This window comes from Perca flavescens, chromosome 2 (genome assembly GCF_004354835.1).
Source record: "Perca flavescens isolate YP-PL-M2 chromosome 2, PFLA_1.0, whole genome shotgun sequence".
NCBI classification, from domain to species: Eukaryota; Metazoa; Chordata; class Actinopteri; order Perciformes; family Percidae; genus Perca; species Perca flavescens.
The window spans coordinates 20,809,064-20,830,544 of NC_041332.1; the positions used below are offsets into that span (position 1 = coordinate 20,809,064).

Consider the following 21,481-nt stretch of genomic DNA (forward strand, 5'->3'; position numbering starts at 1 on the left):
TTTTAAGTTTAATCTATCAACTAGATTCGCTACCTTCTTCGTTGCTCTGCCTGGTTGTAGCGCTATCCTATTGCGTGCAGAGGGAATTTGAAAGACAACCGTTTATCCCGCCGCTCGGATTGAGCTCCGTCAATCGTGAGTTCCCAGACCCAACATCTTGATGTGGGTCTGGCTTGTCAGGCTATTAAACTGCATCAATTGTGGCTAAGATATATAGCTTTGGTCTGATTATTTTATATCTGAAAAAAAGTCTGAAAAAGTCTTATAATTGGGGTCTAGACTTTCAGCTGTTCAAGTCACAGAACTTAAAGGAATATTTCACCGCTGGAAAGCTGAATATATCTTTAAATTGGGTCACTTATGTAGTTGAAATGTGAAGAAAAAAAAAATTGAAATTGGTGCCTTCTAGGCTGAGAAAAGCCAGAAAATGTGTTTTTGGCTTATATGGATGAAAGACACCAAATACCAGAATGCATCTGCTTTGCTGCTTTATGAGTCCACTCCCAAGCCAAGCCTACCGCTTGACAAACAGACAGAGGAATTCAACTCAACTCATGCGTGTTTTATTATTATTCAACCATGTACACGAAACAACGTTTCATCGTGACTCAAGTAGTGTTACACATTTGAAATATATAAAAACGACATACGAAACAGGCTACATTTAGTGCACACACACTTTATAGGTTCCGTAAAGTTCAGCTAACGCATACTAGCATTAGCACTTGGTGGGCTGTAAACACCGAGTATAAACACAGACGTGAATTAGCGTGGAATGTAGAATGGTCGGCATTTAACATTCACAAACTCCACCAGCAGTTAGCAGTTAAATGGATACAAATCACCACATTTCTGCACCACTCCATGTTAACACAGCCCACCTCTTTTACCCGGCGACAGAGCCTCTCTAGCTCGGAGGGCTAGCAGGCCTGGTAGCTGGACAGTCTGGTACACTATTCAAGCATGTTTCCACAACAACAAAAACACAGCAGTCTCTGAACTCGCGTTGGGGAGTTTCGTTGAAGGTGGATGTAGTCCAGTTTGTTGTTTAATGAGCGGACACTTGCAAGCAGGATTGATGGGACAGGTGGCTGGCTAGCGTTAGCTTTCCACTTAGCCCATGAGGATGTCCCCTAGCCGGCTAGCGGCATCGAGCGACACCGCTGGTCTCCGTGCAGGCGAAGCTCGCGTAGTGTGCTGAGTAGGGCTGCAACAACGAATCGATAAAATCGATAAAATTCTTTTACTAAAAAAGTTGGCAACGAATTTAATTATCAATTCGTTGTGTCGCACAACCATTAGGCCACCTAGTCGCGGAGATAAAAAAAAAAATTGAGTTGAGCGCAGAGCAGAGCAGCGCGGAGCAAAAGAAAAGAAAAAAGAGCAAAGCGGGGGTAGAGGAAAAACGGAGAGAGACCGGAGAGACCCGTAACGTTGTTCTGAAACACACGGCGGAGGCAGAGAAATCAGTACGGCCCAAGTCATCCAAGGTGTGGGAGCATTTCACACTAAATAAATCAAAAACGTGTTAATTGCAAGATAAGCAAAAGCGACACGGCATGGCACGGGCGCACCACGGTGATGAATCAGCACCTAAAACGTAAACATGTTGGAGTCCTTGATGAGGTGGAAGGGAGTTCAACAGCAGGGTAAAGTCGCTACACAATCCTACTTCTGTTCCGTTCTGAAGTGAGGAACGTACCGTCCCTCCAGTAGCTCTTCTGGTGCTGCCGTTTACTCGTTATCCAGCTGACTAGCATGACAAGCTAGCGTTAGCTCGGTAATAACAGTAATAAAGCCGGGGTGGTATACTTTGCAAGACTAAAGACACTGTTTTATAAACTCGCCTTTTTTGGCCCATTAATTTTTCAATCTGTTATGTATATATTATGTGCTTTGTCCCATATCAGTTATTGTTGACAAATATAATAGTGTGTGGTGTATAAACGAACTTAACTTGCACTTACTACAATGATGGTAATAATTTAATGACTAAGTGTCTGCCTTGTCTGTATCTGCTATTTGGGTTACTTACCTTTACACAACTATTAACTAAAACAATAAGTATGCATGTATTGAGTTGATGTAAATTAATGCTTTTTTTTATCCGATTCATCGATTAATCGAAAAAATAATCGACAGATTAATCAATTATTAAAATAATCGTTAGTTGCAGCCCTAGTGCCGAGTATTCCGTCTGTAATAACGTTTCCTGCATATTCTCCGATCTGTACCAAGGTATCCCGGTGGTACACACGTGCGGTAGTTTGAATGCACATAATTGTTGTAAATGTTTGCTGCTGAAAACAGAGAGCCTGTTTAGCGAAGCTTCAAGATGGCTGACAGTCATTTTCATTAAAAAACGTTAAATATTTTACAAAAGCTCCCACAAAATCAGGCATTTTGGGCTGCAACAATCTAAAAAAAAGGCCGCAAAATCCTGGAGGGACTGATCTTAGGGACCGTTCGGTATTTATGGAATGGACCACCAGAGGAAAATAGGGGAGGGTCATGTCTTTTTATTCTTTGTTGAGGGGAGGGTCACACAACGTTTTTTAGTCTAGGGGGGATGGTCACCCAACTTCTGTATTCATGGAACACAAGTTTGGAGTTGCTTTCTTTGAGAATGCAACCCTATAAGCTAACTGCGCCAACTGTTGCCAAAGTACCTTCACTGACATGAAGATGGAATATAATGACGCTGACTTGTTGAAAGGTTTCACGTTGCCTCGAGCTGGAGTACCCACGGAAAATACTGAGCATCCACGTGTGCCAGACTGCCAGTAGGCTACATTCATTTAAAATGAAACATTGCAGTTGTTACTAAGTGGAGCGTGTGAGCGCTGATCGCGGTTACGTGTCAGTTAAACTTGAGAAGTGGCGCTGTCCTGAGTTGAAAGATAGCCTACTTTACGGCTTTATTATAGTTAATAGGCGTGTGTGTTTGTGTCGGCCGCTGTCCATTTCCTAAGGTTCTGAAATGCAAACATTTTTTTTACTACATTTTTTTTAAAGGGCGTGTGCACATGAGCACCCACGGAGGAAAACATAAATTGGAAGTGAATTTAGTAATTAAATAGCAGACAAACAGTTTCCAGTTGTTTCAATGAGACAACCTGTAGGGGGACTGAAGTGGGAAAGTTCTCTAGTGTTTTAACTGAATTTCTGATTGGGCGGGCCAGCTGTCAATATGGGTTATTACCCAGTGTGCTTTGTTGAATGGTCTCAATGTTTTATGGTTTTATTTCATGTGAATACTAGTTTACTAGAGGAGTAACTTAGTGTTTGAAGTAATGCAGTAATGCAGGAAAGTGTGCATTTAGTTTCCCTGTTTATTGTGTTTCCAAAACAATGTTAGTGAGTAAATCTACTGAAATGGTCACCATAATAGTGGAGTGTGGTGTGTAAGATGTGAAAGCAGAGGTTAAGTCGTGTATGTCATGGTTGTAAAAAACAGTGGTTATCTGTACATCTTTGCCAGGCACAAACCAGTACAGAAGCCATTAATAAATTGTTGGGGAGGGTCATACCTTTATTCCTAATCATTTTTGGAGGGTCATAGAAAAATGTATTGCTGGCAAAGGGAGGGTCAAGTTTATTTTGACTAATGATCTCAAAACTCCTCTGGTAGCCCCTTTAATAAAAAACCAACAGTCCCTTACTATAGATAAAACTAATTATTTATCCAGCTACAAAAAGCCTGGACGTCGGAAGTAGAAGGGAAGTAGAACGGAAGTAAAACGAGGCGTTGTCATGGAGATGTTACACCATCTGAAAATGCAAACAGCTAGAGAAAATCTTACCGTGATTCTCAAGGCGGCCGCTTCCAAGAGACTGACAGGAGAGTGTGTGATTACGTGACAGAAAAACGGAATGATCATTCAGCTGAAGGCCTTGAAAATGTTTACCATTAATTTAAATGTGACACTTTCATCTAAAGAGATATTGAAAATATTTCATTTAAAAAGATGTTAAAAACAACAGCCTACCTTATTTTATTCAATGTGGTTTTATTAGAATTATTTTCAAATAAAATTATTTTCTTTATGAAAACAATATTTGGCTTTTATAAAGTATTTTTCTAAAAGTATAAAGTATGTTATCTTATATTCGGACCAATACGGTAATTTAAGTGCGCTTGTAAACGCTGTCAGCATTCCAGCTAGAGGCAGGACCCTGCAGCAGTAGGTGCTGCGTGGAAGACAAAATAGACAATGCTGTCACATGATTAACAATGGTTTCTAAGTAGCAACTGGACATTGCTCACCTTGCAGGAATCACCACATCTTCATTTATAATAGTTTTAAATATAAAAGGTTATATTGATAACCCATCTGACAGCTTGGCATCTTCGTACCAGCTAAGAGCGTAATAGGTAGAAGGTGGACGAAAAGCCAAATGAATGGCATGGCAGAAGAAAGTTAACTAGGTGAAATGCAGCAGCTTTGAAGTACAATCCTTCATTTCAGTTCTTTGGCTCTGTTCAAACAGTCCGCAGGTTCTCATGTCCTCCTGGACCTGTCAGGCAGCTCCACTGTTTGTTTTCCACTCCAACGTGAGGACAGATTTGGACAAGGGTGACAGCGGAGTCTATTTTCACCACCTGGAAGCTTGGAATGGAGGGGAGGGAAACTCAAGACTGGTTTTACCCGCTTCCTGGAAACGGTAAAACAAGCGGGAGGCCCCACTGTCAGGGAAAGGGGTAGAGAGCGACTGTGTGTCAAAGAGAGCAGAGAGAGAGACTGAAACCTCTGCTCAACAGATAAGCAATATGTGTAAATGCATGAGTGATAATGTTTATGTGCCTATGAGTGTGTAAGAGAAAATGATTGAATGGTATAGAGCACATGCTCCAGCCAGAGGATTTGCCGATGCCCACGAAGATCTGTTTTCAGTGAGTGCCCCTGATGACCCCCCCCCCCCCACAGAGGATGCAGGAGTCAGTGCCAACACGCACAAACACCCACCCACACGGACACACACCCACCCACCCAGACACCCACCCACACGGACACACACACGGACACACACACAAACACACACACACCCACACGGACACACACACACACACACACACGTCATCCAGGCCACATATCTCAGCAGACATAGATACAGGGGTGTCTAAGGGCACCTGTTAGAAACATCCGCTAGGCTAGATTCCAAACGAAGCATGCATCCCTGTCGTGGCCCTAAAGACCCAGCCTGGAGGTAGGTGTTAGTGGACGTGTGATAGGGGAGAAGGAGCCAGAAACACTCCTTGAATCCAGCAGACGATGGAGCACTGCACACAACGATTTGCAACTGAATTGCACTGGGAGGTTGTGCATGCAGAGATAAAACAAACTAAACAAACTCGTGCAGCAATGGAGGCCAACAAGGAGTGCAAGAGTTGGAGTTTAAAGGCTTGTTCCAAGACCCAAAGGTAGAGAAACTGGAGAGAGATTTGTGAGAGGAGAGACGGACGACAGCAACCGGGGAGCGAAGGACTGAAGAACAAGGACAGAGGAAGGGAAAACAACGCATGAATCAAAGAGGAGGCCTAAGAAAACTTATTGTAAAAAGAAAAAAACTTTCGACAAAGGCCTGCACTGTTAAAGGAAAAGTTTGACATTTTGGGAGAAACGCCTATTCGCTTTATTGCTGAGAGTCGGACGATAATATCCATACCGTTCTGATGTCGATACTCTAAATATGAAGCCACAGCCAGCAGCTGACTGGCTGATTGGATTAGTTTAGCATAAAGACTGAAAACAAAGGGGAAACAGCTAGCCTGACTTTGTCCAAAGTTTTAAAAAAGCTGCCACTCTTTTTGCATGAATTATACAAACAGGATATAAGCAATTATTTGAGCTTTAGAAGTGCTGGTAGGCAGATTTTGCAACCTTCAGAGGGAGATGCTTGTTGTATTTACCCGTTTCCAGTCTTTGTGCTAAGCTAGCAGTTACTGTACAGAGATGAGAGTGGTATCAATCTTTTTTTCTTGGAAAAACAAAAGAATACGCTTATGTACCAAAAGGGTGAACACTTCCTTAAATCTTCGATTTACTCCCCCTTTTCCTCTCTGTCCTCCACAGATCAGCCCTCCTGTGCTTTTCACATTGGCACATGACGGCCAGGTTTTAAGCCTGCCTGTTACATTTCAGTGGTAGACCCTCTTGACACACATGGACGCACACGCCCGCTGACTCTCCAACCTGCTCGTCTGCCACAGTGATTAAATGTGATCAATGCTGCGCGGCAAACATGGCTGTGCTAATGTACAATAATATGGCCTGTACAACAGGAGCTGGCTTAGAGGAATGAGGTGGCTGAGACAAAGAGAAAGTCAGAGATAATCTCAACATAGGCTCTAAATTATAGGGCGTTGCTTTGATGCTATAGAATGAAAACGGTCAAGGCGTTTATATGTGGTGTGTAGGCACACCAAAGTACACTCAACATGTACACTGTATGTAGAAATGTGGAAGATAGAAGCAGAGAATTTAACTGTGGCCTGATAAGTATGTATGGAAGTATATTGTACTGTACGGTGTAAATATGTGTATGGGAAAAGAGTGTGTCTGTGAATGGGTCCACAGGGACAGAGATGGAGAAAGAAAGAAAGAAAGAGAGAGAGGGGAGAGAGAAAGTGGGACAGACAGCAGCGACACAGCTCTTAACTCCCTCCTCTCCTGCTCCATCCTCCCGTCGTTCTCCTCTTTCATTTGCCACTGAGGGGAAGGGAAGGAGGTCACCCACTCCTACAAGCACTCAATCAACCTGTGCCGGTGACCTTGCTCGTCCTGGATACCATGCCCGCTCCCTCCGTTTGTCCGCCTGCTAAGCTGCCATCCTGCTGCCATCTCTCTGCAGCCGGTGCCAGGTTACACCGCGAGGAGCACAGAAGTGTCGCTCCACCAGATGCACACTTTTCTGCTCACGCTGTGCCAAAATTTCAATGGCAGACAGCTCTGTTTTACTTCAATGTATCGTGTTAAGAAAGATCTTTGACAAGGATCATGACAAAACATGCCCAGGTTAATTAGTATGTGGGGGTTCTTCTCCCTCATATGCAACGTTGATGTGCTGCTGAAGAGTGATTTTTTTCATTGTGAAGGAATGGTTTTGCCAAGGTGAAATAGAGAGAATGAGCGACATGTATATTAAAAGGTCCAATATGTAATATGTTTACTGTAATAAATCCAAAAAATGACCCCAATGCATCATCAGATATTAAGGAAACATGCTAAGTTGAAATACTATCTTTTCTGACAACAATGTTAAAGCTACATTGTGTAAGAATTACTTCCATCTAGCGTTGAGATCATATATCGCAATCAACTCTCTCGCCACGCAGTATTGCAGCTACGGTAGCCTTCACGCTTCAAAAAGCTAAGGTGTACAAAAGGCCGTCTATCAGCCGTCATTGTTGGAGTTCATGCGTTCTCTTAACACATCCATGAGTTCATGTCGGAGAGTGGCATGGACACCATGAGCGGGCACGCGCGCCACCCGACGGAAAGGAGAGAGAAAGGATAATTAACTAGTTGGGATTTGGTGTGTGCCTCCAAAGCAGCTCCAATGTTCACTCTTTTTCCGGTCTCTTGCTCTTTTCAATATCCGTTGTCTTTTTCTGGGCGAAGAAGAAGACTCCTGTTGCTGAAATTTGGATTTTGAATACGTGTGGACCTCCATGTTTCCTTCTTCAAACTTGCTGGGGCCGGGAAGCTACGATACCCATTAGCAGCAGCTGTGAGTCGAAAATGCAAAAGGCGGAGCAGTATAGCCTGTATGTCCCTTACCGGCTAATGTATTTCAAGATGGCGCATCATTATGGAGCGTCTACCCCAGTTCATGCAAGTGCAAATGTAAAATTCCAAGCTAATAGGAATACTTGAAATTGATGGCGGTGGTAAATATTCATGAAAAAGGACAGGTTTGTGAAAGGCAATACAGATTTTGATAATGAACAACTACAAACGTTACACACTGGGGCTTTAATGCCAGTATTTTCTCCTTTTTGAAATTTCCGTTTGCGTTTTGGCCTGTGTGTTGTTAGCAACTGCCCAGTTTGACAGCCAGGCCGGGTTGCCAGATATACCTGTAAAAACGTAAACCCAGCGCGCTACAGCTGTAACGTTGAGGCCATGAAAGCAGCAAACAAACAAACAGGATCAACGGAGTTAGATTCTACCCTAGAGCTGGGCAATATAGCGATATTATATCGATATTGTGATATGAGACTAGATATCGTCTTAGATTTGGGATATCGTAATATTGTAATATGGCATAAGTGTTGTCTTTTTCTGGTTTTAAAGGCTGCGTTACATTAAAGTGATGTCATTTTCTGACCTTACCAGACTGTTCTAGCTGTTCTATTATTTGCCTTTACCCACTTATTCATTATATCCCACATTACTGATGATTATTTATCAAAGATCTCATTGTGTAAATATTTTGTGAAAGCACCAATAGTCAACACTACAATATCGTTGCGGTATCGATAGAGGTATTTGGTAAAAAATATCGTGATATTTGATTTTCTCCATATCGCCCAGCCCTATTCTACCTGACCTAAAAAAAAACTGCCATGTTTCTAACAGTTGCATGACCAGAGACGTAACAAACCCCCGGTAAATATTGGAGATGTATTTGAAAGACGGAGACAGCTTAGAGCCCAAAAGGACGCCGAGTTGGCTAATTTCCTCCTGAACAGGTAGCTAAGCATTAGCTTCAGGCTAATTTATCACGGCTACAATGGACAGGCATTTTATGTCATTTCAAAATTTGTGTACTCGCATTGAATTATATAGCTAGAGTACTCGAGTTTGTTACTTGCAAAACCAAATTGAGACACAGCCAGTAAAGTGATCCCGACTGGTCCTGGCTAAAGCCGCCATGCTAACCCTGCTAACTGCTAGCTAACGTTACCGGAGGACCAGGCAAGCGGTGGTTCTCACCGTAATTCTAAGCTGAGGAAGTGTGTCTGTCCGACGGGTGGAGAGGACAGCGAGGTTGCTGTGTTTTTAGCAGTTCCTACCATAATTCTAAGCCAAAAAAGTGAGTCTGTCAGTTGGGTACAGAGCTCTGCGTGAGTATGGGCTTTTATGACTGTCAATATAGCCAGCATCTAACATTAGCTACTCCGCTGTGCTGTGAAGTAATGTCTGGCTGTGTGAGACAAGCTACTAGCAACATTGTTATGGATGCTGGGGTCTCAGTCTGGCAACCAACGTGAACTTCGAGTCTGGGGAGGAGGGGGCGGGGGAGACGACACTCCAGTATTTTGAATTTGCACTGCAGTAACTACTTTAAACACTAGCTGTCGGTATCACATTCAGTTATTGATAAATAATCTGCTGTGACACATAAGAAAATTACATAATGTAAAGAAAATATGAATCAAAGTCAATCCTGCAACTAACAATTATTTTAAGTTTGATTAATCTGTCAATTATTTTCCTGATTATTCAGTTTGTACATCAAAAACTAACAATTATTATCATTTCTCAAAATTAATCAATCGGTCTATAAAATGGTTGAGAATAGGTAAAAATGCCCATTAAAATTAATATTTTTGACAGACGATTTTTTTCAGACAAATCCAAAGACAATAGATACCACGACGTAAAACAGAGAAGACCAAAAACTCCTAGCAACTTACTTTATTAAAATAGTTGGCTATTGATTCACTTTTCTGTTGATCAACTAATAAATTCATTGTTCTAATCCGAAAATAGTAAAAATGCCCATAGCAATTTTGTTGTACTTAAATTGCTTGTTTTGTCTAAAACAACAGTCAAAACCAAGTTTAAAAGGCTATGGAAACCAGCAAAAGTTCACATTTGCTGAAACTAGAGAATATTTTGCATTTTTGCTTTAAAAATGACTTGAAGTGCTCATATTATGCTCATTTTCAGGTTCATAATTGTATTTAGAGGTTGTATCAGCATAGGTTTATGTGGTTTAATATTAACAAAAATGTTTTGTTGTACTGCACATTGCTGCAGCTCTTCTTTTCACCCTGTGTGCTAAGCTCTCTGTTTTAGCTACAGAGTGAGGCATCTCACTTATGTTCCATCTTTGTTGGGAGTCGCACATGCACAGTACACCTAGGTAAGCACTGCTAGCCAGTCAGAAGCAGAGTATGAGGGCATGCCACGCTATCAGCTAGCCTAGGCGAGCATTATAACGTGTGTTACAAAGTGACGCACGTTCGTCACAGAACTAAAGACTGGACTACAACAGAGCTGTTTGGAACAGTTTGTGAACAGTGTTTTCTGTTGGAGATGGTAAGTCCCTTTAGGGTGGACTTTGGGCTTTCTCAATTTCTATAACGTGCACAATAATATATCTATCTATAAATTGCAGGAACGTCCGTCTGTCTGTCTGTCTGTCTGTGTGTGTTATGCGCATATCTCTCGAACCGTTAGTCCGATGGATTTCAAACTTGACGTACTTGCTACGGGCACAATTAAGTGCAGTGCCAAGTTTGACATTGTTTGGATTAGAAATGCAAAAGATATTGTTAAATATATATATGTAAAAGAAGCACACATTGGCTTTTGCTGCTCTAGCCTCTGGCCACTCCCCCTCTCACCCTGAGGACCAGAAAGCAGCGGAGATTTGGCAGCTAAAATGTGACATACACCTCAGACCCACAAAAATGTGCAAAGTTGCACTACTTTGGATTGTCTTTGACTGAATAAACAAACGCCAATTCCCGAATTTAAGGATGTTTCAGAATCCCACACATGCAAAGCACAACCAGCTACAGACAACAAGAAGCAGACTGATAGCCTGCCTATAAGTGGCATCACGCTCTGTCCAATAAAGCAAGACATATCATATGTGTGTTTGTGTTTGGGGGGGAAGACAACCCGCACATCACACGCAGACGCCACATGCAGAACGCTTTACAACAGCGGGGGGATGGGGGGGGTGTTACAGCCTTTGACTCTTTTCCTGCTATTGCTGTGAGCTGGCAGATTTCTGAGATTATTCCTTCACAGCGCTGTGTAATGCGAGAAAATTGGGCAGACACAGCAATTTTCATCAGACTCACCCCGGGTTAATTAAGTCTACTGCTAACTTACAACACTAATAACATTACCGTCGCCAAAATACCCCGCGAATCAAATCCATACTTCACCATTAACCGTCAAGCCACTAAACCTGTATTGAAATGAACCCCTCTGCTGAAATGTTAAATTCGTTAACGACCATACGACATGAGACAACTCTCTCTCTCTCTCTCTCTCTCTCTCTCTCTCTCTCTCTCTCTCTCTCTCTCTCTCTCTCTCTCTCTCTCTCTCTCTCTCTGCGTGCGCAGACACGGTCCGGTTCTAGTGGTTGATTAACGCAGATATGTGCTGATTGGTTAGCACACTGCCATGAGTCCATGAGGCTAATGTCTGATTACGCCATATTTTCATTGTGATAATTGGTGATTACATTCTAAATCTGCAACGTTCTCTGTCAGGTAAATATCATACACAGTATATAAGAATGGACCAACAGATCCCGTTGCTCTGGACAGAGACCAGTGAAGGATATTAGAAGCACTTTTCCGGTGAGCGCTGAGCGTTACAGCACAGCCTTCAACTGAGAGAGACAACGTAAATGTGACGCAAGCAACCTGTCTGAAAGTTGTAAGTCTTCTGGTAGCTGTGACAAGAGAAATCTCAATCATTCCGAATCTTGCAGAGATGGAGAGCGTTGGTATATGTAAGGAGATAACAGACAGGCTAATTCGAATTCCAAACATTTTCAACGGGCACTGCACTATAGTATAACACAATGAAGGAAAGGGAAAAAGCCAAAAAGCTGAATATGAGCACTTTAAATTAGAGATGGCCAGATACCATTTTTTGCTTCCCGATACCGATACCTGAACTTGAGTATCGGCCAATACAGAGTACCGATAACAGTGTGTCATATATTTTAACAACTGTATGGATGTGATATTATTTCTATCTTTGTTGTCGGTCTGGCTCAGCTTAAACTCTTTGTGAAACATGAACAAACAACGAATGCCACAGAACTTTCTTTTACTCTTTATTACGTGGTATCAGATCGGTGCATAAACTCCAGTACTTCCCGATACAGATACCAGCATTTTAGGCAGTATCGGAGCAGATACTGATACTGTTATCGGAATATCTCCACTTTAAATGATTAACAGATTATCAAAATTGTTGCAAATGTATTTCCTGTGGATCAGCTAATTGATTAATCAACTAATTGTTTCATTCCTAATCAAAATCAATGCATTGGTATACTTATATCCTCTATATGTCATCATAAAGGAAGTGACTCCTAAAATAGAGTCAAATTTAACAAAACAAACACATGTGGCGTTCCAACAGAATGACATGACCGCTTTGCTTTAGGAGAAAGTGTCACCAGGCAGCATCCTAACACAGCAGATGACCAAAAAAATATTGTAATGTAGGAATCTGCATGCCATTGCTAAATGAAAGATGCAGCTTCTCATCTCCAAATAATTATTTTCTTTACAAGCATAATTTCCATACCGCAATCGATGATTTGAGTGTTTTTCCAAATGTAGATGAAGGGGCAAACTGCTTTAATATTACAAAGTCAGACGTATTAAAAGACAATTGCCCAATAGTGTAATAATGGAGGAAACTGCTGAACTCCACCACCAGCTACTGCTAGGGTGCAAATTAACACACAAGGCCACAGATATCTATCAGCTGTGACAGTCAGGTCACATTCCTTTGTTATGTGCTGTCGACGGGCCTTCCCCTACGGAAAGTTAGTTATAACCGTGGATGCAGCTGCAAAGATGGCTCCGCTGACCACAGCTCCAAAAGGCATGGAAAGACAACACATGGGCCGAGTCACAGGAGGGAGGGGCGGAAAAACGGTTAGGTTTTTCTGAATGGATGGCAGGAGAGCTGAAGACCTTTGGACTTTGGTCATGTAGCCTGTTTAGTTCGCAGATTGTGTGCATGTGTGGTTATGTGTGTGTGTGAGAGAGAAAAAGGGAGAGGCAACAGAGACAGGAAAGTGAATGTAATTCATCTTTAAAAAGGGCAGATTTCTGGGTGATGTATGGTGTGCAGAGTGCGAGCGTGTGTGTGTGTGTGTGTCTGTTTATTGTAGAAATGGGCGTGGGAGGTGTAAGATAGCTAGCAACAACTCCTCGTCGGTCCACAGCAATGTGGAGAATGAGGGTTCTGGGTTCAAAGACAGACACACGCACAAGCACACACACACACACACACACACACACACACACACACACACACACAGGCAAAGGGAGTTTATCGGAATATGTGAGTTGAGACTTTCTTAATGAAGTATACCACCTGTTTTAGCTTCTACTCCATTGCACTGTATATTGAAGAGTCTGTTTGCTACACCTCACACATTGGACTGAGCAGGATTAAAGCTCATTATTATCATTATTGATAAATATACTTTTTCAAGTAATCAATCACTTGTTTAGCCTATAAAAAGTCAGAAAATAGTAAAAAAAAAAAAAAAAGTGCCCACAACGTCCTTGAGCCCAAAGTTATGTGTTTAAATGGCATTTTCTGCCAGACAATGTTAAAAACCGCAAAGATTATTAATTTACAATGATACAAAATAGAGTAGTAGCAAATCCTCACATTGAAGAAGCTGGAACCAGAGAATAATCTATTATCAAAATAGTTAGAACAAAAAAATGTCATGTTGCTTGACTAACTGACTTGTTGTTTCAGCCCTACATAACTTCAATTAATAGTTTATGCATTATAAATGGGGTCAGAACGAAGCGTTTGGCCACAGCATCATGCAAGAAGAGACACTTAAGGCCCAAATTGCCTGATAAGATTAACTAGAGTCAGTTATCTGTTATACAAATTAGTTGTAAATGTATAACTCCAACTGCAGCACTTAACGCTACACGGTATCATCTGTTATTCAGATGCAAGTCTCATCACAATGACTGTGTGCAGAGACCCAGAAGTCTGACACTACACGGATGCCTGTGTGGGTGTGCATGCGTATGAGAAGGTATGAGAAGGATCGAGTGTGCCTTTTTGTGCATTAGTCCCTATAGAGTCACGGCTCTGCTCCTCAGACTAACAATATGTCTGCGTGCTAATTTAATAAAAAAGGAACAGCAGCAAAGTGTGAGTCTCATAATAAGCAGTAAGCCTTGTTTGCCCACCTATTTAAATTAATTTAATAATATTTAGTTGACAGGGACAAATAGGGTATGTCCAATGCAATATATCACAGCATTTACAGCTACTGCTCATTTCCAATGCCTGTCCTATCCATCTGCTTTACCCTCCCTTTGTCTACCTCTGTTCCTCATTAACGCACGTCTATCTCCTTGTGGTCATTCCTCTCCTGCCTCTCACCCTCTCCCTCCACACCCTCTCTTACTGTATGTGTCCCCTCTTTAATCCTCTCCTCCTTATTTTTCTCTGATTTATCTGTCACAGCGTCCTCCTCCCCCTTTTCTCTCACCCTCCTTCCCCATCACTGTTCTTGTATGTGAGTGGTGGGTCTGCGGGGTCCTTGTTATCCAGAACCTATCCAGACATCCCTCAGCTGGGAAGCCAGACAGCCAGATAGAATGACAAAAGACGATCAGGGAGGAAGGAGGAAAGACTGACAGCTCGGCAGCTAGTGCAGCAAGACTGACAGGCCAGAGGAAAAAAAAATGCAACTGGACGGGAGATGTCCAGAGAGGCAGCACTGAGACACCCATGCGAGTAGTTTGACGAGAAGACAGAAAGGCTGTTAATAAGAGACTACCAAACAGGTAGGAATATAGATAGATATAGGCAGAGCAGCCAGACAAGCAGGTCGTCACAGGCCGGTGCGTAGCAGCCAGTCGAGCTACGAGCCCAGCATCCCAACAGGCCAGAGGGTCAGTAGCTGCATGGCTGATAAACACTGCCTCTGTCTGGGCCTGGCACGGTACTGCACACATTAAATGATGCCAGCACGGAGACGAATAACCCTTTAATTACGGCATGTTCAGCCAAAGACTCAAAAGATGATGTTATCTCCTCCTAAAATCTGAAGTAATATGGTCCGGATCCGGACCGGACGGCAAGTCAATTGGGACCCAGCCCACACCTCGTAGAAATGCAACAATACAATTTATTGAAGTGGTTGTATAGTACTCAATACATTGTTAGTCTTGTAGAATATAGTAGTCGATTTGAAAGGTTACAGCTATCATTCATGTCCCGGGATAAAAATTATCATTTGCCTGTTTGACATTGTTGTCATGACAACGTTGACAGCCAAGAGCCTTTGACGTTCGGGTTGGCTAACTGCCGTTCACGTTCAATATTATCGAGTTAACTGTCGGCTAACATGCTATGCTACACGTTCAATATTACCGAGTTACAGGTCGGCTGGCGTTCACGTTCAATATTAGTGAAACCAAACTTTCATAGCGAGTTCAGGGTCGGCTAACTGGCGTTCACATCTGTCCTGCGGGCACGAGAAAGTGAGACTTCGGCGTATTCGGTCTGCAAAGGCTACTTTGCGGTGAAGATGTCACTTTCCAAATATGTAAAGAAAAGTTAACCAAGAAAACAGTTTTCAAAGACGAGTGGACTGAGAAATATGCGTTAATTTTGCCCCAATCCAGCATGAAGCCCTTGTGTTTGATTTGCACAGAAACCGTTGGAGTTGTGAAGAGCGGGAATGTTAAAGGCCACTACGACACAAACACGTTTCTTTGCGAGCTCTGTGACAAAACAAGGGAGTGCTACTCAAGCCGCTCTCCGAGTAGCCCTTATATTACTGTGCCTTGTAGTTTTTAAGGTCAGTTTGTTTAATGATTTTTTTCCCGGCATGAAAACAAAAACAGTTTGCTTATTTACTTTGTAATATTTACTTTTTTAAGCACGAAAATCAATCAATGAATATTGTTCTCTCTTTAATATTTCTTCTAAAACTATACTGTACACCTGCTATTTCTTTTGCACTAGTTTGGAATGTATTTTTGCAAATGTCTGACACTTGAATGGATGTTGCTTTTAAAGTTAGAGTTGCTGTAATTTAGGCAAAAGATCGCAGTCAAACCGTGACATTTTTTCCACTGGGCTTGAATGTCATTTTTTTCTGACTGCCTTAAACTTGAATTAACCTAACAAACGTATTGATTGTAAATTATAAGCAAGTTTAATAAAAGTATATTGCTTATCACCAATCGTTCCGGACCTTTGACTTTGTACATAAATCAGATTTGGACCTTTGATTATAAAGTTTGAGAATCCCTGGAGTATAGAATAGTAAACATCAAGGTCGCTTTGGGTTCAACTCAACATGGAACATTCAAAATGATAGTGGGAAATTTGTGATTTAAATAAGGTTAACAGTTTTAGCTCATAGTAGAGCTGAAATGTTGATCGACAGAAAACGTATCTGCTAGTTTGCTGGCTTACTCAAAATTGGTTTTCTTCTGGCAAAATGAATATCTTTGGGTTTTGGACTGTTGGTCTGACAAAACAAGCTCAATGTCAATTTGGGTGTTTATTGACACATATGACAAACAAATAGATTAAAGAAAATCCCTGTCAGATTAAATTATATTGAAAATAATGTGTAAGGTGCAGCCCTACTGGATAGATTTAGTGAAAGGTGACTGACTATTAAAGCAAAAAAATAAATAAAAGTACAGACTGAATGCGTCCACAAACTGGGCAGTCATTGACCATAAACTGAAATATGTTGCTATTATTAAATTCAGGAGGAATATGCCAAAAACATATATTCCCTTAACTGTAACCTAATAAAAACCATCATGTTACAACAAGAATGCCTGAGAAAAGTATTACAGTGACACTCAGGAAGTGAATTTACCAGAACCGGGCTTATAGCACTGGTGCAGTGCTCCAGTTTCACCATATGGTGAAGATTTTTTCAAGGCAAACGCCCTTTGATTCCAATCACTCTGACTCAGCAAAATCTGTTGCCCTTCCTCTGTTCAACAGATGTGGCGACAGTTTGTTTCAGAACAATCCACCCAAAAACACAAAATGATGCTAAAAGTCCTAAATTCCAAAATATAAAAACTAATAGTATATTCCTATGTCTTCTATTTATCATATTCCAATTTATTGTAAAGCACTTTGTGATTTGTATCTGTTAAAAGTGCAATATAAATAAATAAATTTTACTTACTTACTTAATATATTGGCTCAGGTTTAAAGGCCCACAGATGATTTAGTGTGTAAGCTAACCTACTTGGATGAACATTCAGAAGCATTGCAGCACCTTTTTTTGTTTCATCACAAAGTTAAGAAACAGTGTGCCTGGTCATCAGGCTGCTCCAACTTTTACAGTCACTGCTGCCAGCTATTTCCACAGGCTATGTGCGTGTCTTTCTCGATAGGCTCTGTCACCCAGATCCCTACACCCTGGCTGTCCTCCTACTGGGTCAAGTCACTATGAAACCATGAATCTTCTTCTTTAGGAGCGTTACAATCGGCTTTATAGAACCTCAGAGAAATTAATGTGTTCACATCCTCACGGCCTAAAAACAAATCATTACATACTAACCACCATTTCCATAAAGTTTAGAGAATTATAAGTGCCAAGGAGTCATTAGATTTAATGCTGCCAAATGTCTATGAACACAAAACAAAAAAACAAATTAAAACAACACTGGCATGAATATACCCTAAATGAGGCAAGTTTTCCAAAAGGGCCTTGTAGTTTCCATCTTTTACCAATTTTCACTAGTGGACTGAAGATAATTGTTGTAATTTACCGGAATCCCTAACCCCCCAAACAGCCAATTTATTCATGTTTTTGTACTGGTTAGCTCTGGCTGTGGTTGGCTAACCACAGGCATCTGCCTGTACTTGCCAACACACTGTTACAAGATCTAGCAAAAGAAGGCATGGGATATGACCGGACACACTGAAGAGAGATGAAAAAGCCAGGACTGGAGGTGAGTCACAGAGGAGAAACAGAGAGCCAAGTTCCTCTGATCTAGATATGTAATCTATTATGCACTGCATGTCTGCAGGAGGTCATTTACTGTAAATGAGGAGGAATGGGGACATAATCCTATTGATACAACACATATTACTTGCTGTTTGTATGGAAGAATGTGAAGGAATAGAATTTGTTTCGATGGTCATCCCCCCCTCCCCAATAGTGACCTAATTGCACCCTGCGTCAATAAAGCCCTTTGGATCAGGAGAACGGACACATATTATAAAGTACATTTTGGTTTAGTTTCTTAGTTTCCATACACACTAAATCTAAACAGTTGAGGATACTCAAGCTCAAATCTGATAACTTGTTTGAATTGACACAGCGGATAGTCAATATTTAACAATAGCTATTATTGTAGTCTATATTTTCTTGTGTTAGTACGTTTCTCGATACTTTGACTCCCCGGCCTCGTCTGGGGCACTCTGCCACAATGGTCATTGGTTCCAACTGAAGTTGCAAATCCTTAAAACAGGGTCACAAATATATATGCATTTCTAAGAAAGGCTCCATCATTTTATTTTCCAGCTAGGCACTGTAGTTTTTTTAGCAAACATTACTCAGACAAAGATAAAAGTGAATTTGTTGGGGACTATTTAAAATGACAGATAAATATACATTTGGGTCTTTAGTGAGTAACGGCAGCAGGGCGGTCTATGGGGGAATTGCCTCATAAACTACAGTGGTTGTGTACATCTTACTGAAGTAACATGCCATAGTGCACAGGTGTGGCTCATTGATGTGTTTTTAATACTATAGTATTTGGACAACATACAATACTTGTTGATAGGATCAATACATTTTTGGTTTTAGTGTTTGCATGGCATTTGTTTACATGTAGAAACATATACAGGAGAATATCACCATTTAAGTTAACCACTTGTTAAACGTTGAAGTTACCACTTGTACCTACACTAGGCTGAGCAATTGGCTGCAGTTTCCAGCACAGGAAGGATTAGTCATTTAGGAAAGCAGATTTTGAATAATGGCAATTTTCATGACAAATGTCTGTATTCACTAGCGCTTGTGTTTGCTTTGGTCAGCTGCAGGAGGTTAAAATGACCACAATCCTCCTTCCTGTGTCCTCCTGAGATTCTTCCTGTGCCAGACTAACAAACCATTATGCTGCCAGATCAATCAAGACGCTGAATGCTAAATGACTGGTCACACTGGAACCAGATGAAAAAAACTGGTGGTGATTCACATCTAAGAAATGCGGTGCTAAAAAAGGCCTGTAACTGTTTTCCCAAAGTCATCTCAGCACTGGGAAATGTAACTTTGTATTATCATCAAAGTCAATCTGGCTATCAATACAATAAAATAGCGTGGCTGGTCAGCGTAATACCTACATTCTAACAATGTACTCAACTTCAGTTAAAACATGAACTACAAGCAATGAGTTGAACTTAACCCATTCAATAACTGCAGTATGGATGTAAAAGGGCAAGAAGTCTGCTTATTTGTCCAAATGCAGGATGTGGAGAAAGGGTCCATTGAGACATATAGGGACATTAATCACTCACCAGGATTACAACATGTACTGTATGAGACATGCTATTTCTTAACAAATTTAACTCTGATACCACCCCCACACAATTATAATGCAAGACTATTATAGCTACTGCAGCATTTAAAGAGAAATCCACCCTAGAAAAAACACTTTTTAAATTATGCTTGTTTAGTCAAGTTTTGTGAATGTGAAGCAGCCTCTCAAACAGCTAAATGTGAGAGTATGTGAGCTGGTCCAATGACAATGAATAACAGATGGGTTTGGTAAACAGATTCCTAAAGTTGAGGGGAACTTTAAATGAGGAAACTTGTGAAAAGCATTTAAGCTTTAACAAAATAGGTCACATAGATGTGAAAACAGCAACTGTGTAACACTTCCTGTCAAAGAAGCAGCTACAAGACCTAATCTTATGATGACATGGCACATTTAAATATGGGTTTTCTAGGTTTGGGAGAGAGTTCTTCATGCTCACACATATTTATTAAACTGTCTAAGATCAAACAAACAGCATATGTGAATTCTGCTTTCGAGTGGAGTTTCACTCCAAAGCCAAGTCAAGCAAAGTTTACAAAGAATGATCATCCGTAGGGTAAATTAACAATGACATTCAGTCAGTTTCCTGGAAATTAATGTATTAAAACAAACAAATGCAGATTAAAATGTACATTCTGACATTCACCCATCCATTTTGTTAACTACTTATCCTGTTCAGGGGTGGATAGTAGGGATCGACCGATATGGATTTTTTAGTGCCGATACCGATTTTTTTTTTCATCAGCTTTATCCGATGACCGATACGAGCTGCCGATTTTCTTGAGCAGATACTGCTTTCGCTCCCTCAATTTACATGATAAAAATGTAAACCCTGCCACACTGGATTTGTTTACAGAATCTGCTCTGCCATTTCTTTAAAAATAATAAACAAAAACACAGATCAGTGTCACTTCTGCAATCATCTTACATTCATATCACCCAAATGATGTGTGCAATGTGCATCATATGGATGGGTGCACTGCATATGGTTAACTGTGCAAGGGTAAAAGGCTTTCATCAACATCTACAACACAGCCTTGATGATGCATTGCTTGCTGACATATTATAAGACAGATAATAATTATGTGACAAAGTACCTTTACCTAATCAGGTCATCACAAAATGTCCTTTGTCAACACATTTAAATAATTTAAAAAAACAATAAAACTGAAAAGTGCTTGATTTGTAATTTAAGACACCAGCACTCTGCTAGTGGTGGAGGGGCAGTGCATGGTCTGCACGTGAACTGCAGCATCACCAGCAACACAGAGCTGCCTGTGGACCCTGTCTTTAAATAATGCCGGGAAAAAACTATCGGCGAACGCCGGACGATAAAATCAGTCTATCACTAGTAGGCTGAAGGCTATCCCTGCATGCACTGATCGAGAGGCAGTTGTTCACCTTTGACACCCTTAATTTTGGCATGCCATGTTTCTCTTATTTCGGACACTACATTCTTAACTGTCTGAAACTCTTGTGAACAGTTCAACAGGATTTAAACACAAAGTGCTCAGTGACCTTTCAATCCCCATCTCAAGTGTCTGTAAACACCAGAAAGGTACGACATCATCCTCCCTTATCCTCACCACTCCTCCAGTCACATTTACCCTTTACATCAACAATGCAATTCACACAGATGGCTGGGGAACATCAAAAGCTACTTCATCTCTGTGATAGTGAATCATCTGATGTTGTATTCTTAAAAAAAAAAAAAAGAGAGCTCTACTTAGAATTTACCTACAAAGTCTTATCAGAGCGCACGACTGGATTTCACCAGAGATTATGACCTCAGTCTATTATTGACATGGTGTCTGTGGACATGAATGATTTAGTACTAATAGATTACATGAATCAGCTTAGTAACAGCCATCTTTAGTTGCATTCTGAATAAACTACCAGGGGGAAACGGGGATGAATTGTGGGCAAGAACGTGCTTGTGTCTCCAAAGTCTTTGGGAATGAACCCATTGAA

At 41.1% G+C, this 21,481-nt stretch overlaps 1 protein-coding gene across 4 annotated transcripts in view; it reads right to left on the reverse strand.

Annotated features, from left to right (window-relative positions):
• Positions 1–21,481, reverse strand: part of LOC114565382 (uncharacterized) — a 68,116-nt gene that overhangs the window by 39,784 nt on the left and 6,851 nt on the right. The window lies entirely within an intron of this gene.